We start from the raw sequence: 3822 nt of genomic DNA on the forward strand, positions 1-3822 counted from the left end.
CTCAGAAGAAACCTTCAATGTTTATTTCACCTCCAATCATACTCACCAATATTAAGTTCCTAGTAGGAATTCTTTTAAATCTTATTATATTAGAAGCAATATTCACTTTAAAATACACATATTGAGATTTTTAATTCTTAATTTTTAACATTTGTGAGATCATAGTATACACATTAGTTTAGAATTACAAATTGATAAAATAGATGTAAAACATCCTTCTTGTAATTATATAATATTTTATATTTCACACATCATGTACCATGATGTATGCAACTAGTATTTTGTATGATATTGTAGTTTTTGTTCAGCTATTTTGCTATTATAACCAATGCTGCAATAACAGGCAAATGAACCCTAATTTTAACACTTCTTACTCCATTGATTGCCAGAGATGGTGGTGTGTATTTGGTTAACAAGACAAAAACTCTGTACTCTCTCAGTGCTGCCCAATTCATATACTTTGAATTTACATGAAGGGACATGAAGCATTATTTTTCAATAATGTAGACTGTCTTTCACTTAAGACTGTGAAAGTTCTTCCTTGTCTGGTCTTCTATTTAGTATTAATATCAACATTCATCTGAAAAATCTCTTGTATCAAAAATAAATTATTTAAAAATTACAGGAAATTCGAAACATGAAGCACAGTGGTGGGGATGAAGTCTGGGGTTGAACAGGCTTAAAGGGGTTTAACAGGTGGTGGGTGGTGACTTGCCTGGAGTTCCTAGGACCAACCTGGCATCCTGTAAGACTGCCTGGGCTTTGGGCCCTAGTAGGGAGCTCAGGGGAGGGGGTACAGTCTGGGTTATTGGGTGAGTTTTAATGGAGGACTCTCAAAGGGATGAGAAACAGTTAAGGAGATGTTCAACATCCTCAGACATCAGTGAAATGCAAATCAAAACAACTCTTAGATTCTATCTTTCACCTGTCAGAATGACTAAGATAAAAAACATGAGTGACAGCTCATGATGGGGAGGATGTGGAGCAGGGGGAACACTCCTCCATTGGTGGTGGGAATGCAAACTTCTACAGCCACTTTGGAAATCAGTATGGCATGTAGCTGGAGTTTTTTCTCCAGGTCCTGCCAAGCCCCGGCAGTCCAATAGCCCACTTATAAAATAAACACACAGATGCTTATATTATTTAAAAACTGTATATTATTTAAAAACAGGCCATGGCATGCTTCTTGCTAACTGTTCTTATATCTTAAATTTATTCCATTTCTATAAACTATACCTTGGCATCTGGCTTGTGGCTTACCAGCATCTTCACTGCTGCTTGTCACAGCGGTGGCTGGCAGTGTCTCCTCCCACCTTCCTGTTCTCTCAATTCTCCTCTCTGTTAGTCCTGCCTATACTTCCTGCCTGGCCACTGGCCAATCAGTGTTTTATTTATTGACCAATCAGAGCAACAGATTTGACATACAGACCATCCCACAGCAATGGCAGTTTCTCAGAAAATTGGGAATCAATCTACCACAAGACCCAGCTATACTGTTCTTAGGCATATACCCAAAGGATGCTCAGTCATACCACAAGGACACTTGCTCAACTATGTTCATAGCAGCTTTATTTGTAATAGCCAGAACCTGGAAACAACCTAGATGTCCCTCAACCTAGGAATGGATAAAGAAAATGCGGTACATTTACACAGTGGATTATTATTCAGCTGCTAAAAATAAGGATACCAGAAAATTTGCAGGAAAATGGATGGAACTAGAAAAAAAATCATCCTAAGCGAGACAGTTGTTTAGCTTGAACTGTTTAGGGGGCCCCCAGGCAGTGGGACCAGGACCTGTCCCTAGTACATGAGCTGGCTATTTGGAACCTAGTTTCTATGGTGGGACACTTTGCACAGCCTTGGTGCAGGGAGGAGGGGCTTAGACCTGCCTCAACTGAATGTACCAGGCTCTGCTGACTCCCCAAGGGAGACCTTGCCTTGGAGGAGGTGGAAATTGGGGGTGAGTTGGGGGAAAGGCTGGGAGGGTGGGAGGAGAGACGACAGGGGAATCTGTGGTTGATACGTAAAATGAATAGAAAAGTCTCTTGATAAAATAAAATAACTAATTAAAAAAATGAGATGTCTCCATCAAATCACTCCCATTTAGAACTCAGGGACCCCTGTTGAAGAAGAGACAGAGGATTAGGGAAGATGGAGGGGACTGAGGATACCAGGAGAACACAGCCATCTAAAACAACTGAGCAAAGCTCAAATGGGCTCACAGAGGCTGAAGCAGCAATCACAGGTCCTACACAGGTCTGCACTAGGTCCTCTGCAGATATAACTAGAGCTTTTAGAAGAGATTTTAAATTTTAGATTCCCGTGTCTTCTGTTGGGCTCTTTAGTCTTTCTGTTGTCTTGTCTTGTCCAATGTAAATACGTTTTATTTCTTAAAAAGAAAAAGAAAAAATCATCCTGAGTGAGGTAACCCAGACCCAGAAAGACAAACATGGTATGTACTCACTCATAAGTGAATATTAGCTGTAAAACAAAGAATAACTATGCTACAATCCACAGGCCCAGAGAGACTAGGTAATAAGGAGGGTTCATGGGGGAATGCCTTGGAAGGGGAAATAGAAGAGATTTAGTGAGTGTACGGAGGGCAGACGGTTATGGGAACATTAGTGATCAGGTTGGAGGGGCATTGGGGGAGAGTACTGAAAGAGACTAATGGAGATGGGGGGACATTTCAGGTTTAGGTAAAAACCTGGTGCAAGGAAATCTCCCAGGAATCTACAAAGATGACCCCAGCTAAGACTCCTAGAAATAGGGGATAAGTAGCCTGAACTGGACATCTCCAGATTGGTGCCTAGCTCAATTATCAGAGAAGCAACATCCAGCAACTGATGGAAACAGATGCAAACCCACAGCAAAAACATTTAGTGGAGTTTGGGGAATCCTGCAGAAGAGGAGAAAGGATTGTGGGAGCCAAAGGGGTCAAAGACACAACAAGAAAACTCACAGAATCAACTAACCTGGGCTCATTAGGGGCTCACAGAAACTGAACTGACAACCAGGGAACCTACAAGGGACTGACCTAGACACTGCTTATATGTTACAGTTGTATAGCTTGGTCCTCTTGTGAGACTCCTAACAGTGAGAGCAGGGGCTCTCCTTAATGCTTTGGCTGGCTTTTGGGAACCTGTTCCTCATACTGGGTTGTCTTGTCCATCCTTAATATACGGGGAGGTGCTTAGTCTTACTGCACCTTAATATGCCATGTTTTTTTGATACACATGGGACCCATGGGAGACCTGCCCTTTCCTGAACAGAAACAGAGAAGAAGTGGATTGGGCTGGTGGTGGAAACAGTGGGGTTGTGGGGGGAGGCACTTGGAGGAGAGGAGGGAGGGGAAATTTTAGAAAATAAAGAAATTAAAACAGAAAAGAAAAGAAACACACACAAAAAATAAAAAATAAAAAAGAATGAAATGGAAAAAAAAAGAATCTAACATGAGTCAGGCCACGTTGGTGCACGCCTTTAATCTCAGCACTCAGAAGGCAGATGCAGGTGGATCTCTTTGAGTTTGGGGCTACACTGGTCTGTATAGTGAGTTCCAGGACAGTCAGAGATACACAGTGAGATCCTGTCTCAAAACAAAACAAAACCCACAAAAAACAAAATACAAAACAAAACAACAATAAAAAAAAACCTAACATGCTAAAAAAGTGTTTGTAATAGCCAGCACTCTACTCAATGGGAAATGTCTATGGCTATTCCCATTAAAATTTAACTAGAAATTATTGTCTGTAGAAACTTAAAAGGAAGCAACCAGAATTTGCAGAAACTAATGAAGCAGAAAACAGATTAGTAAGACATACA

Source organism: Peromyscus eremicus, chromosome X, assembly GCF_949786415.1.
Source record: "Peromyscus eremicus chromosome X, PerEre_H2_v1, whole genome shotgun sequence".
Classification (NCBI taxonomy): Eukaryota; Metazoa; Chordata; class Mammalia; order Rodentia; family Cricetidae; genus Peromyscus; species Peromyscus eremicus.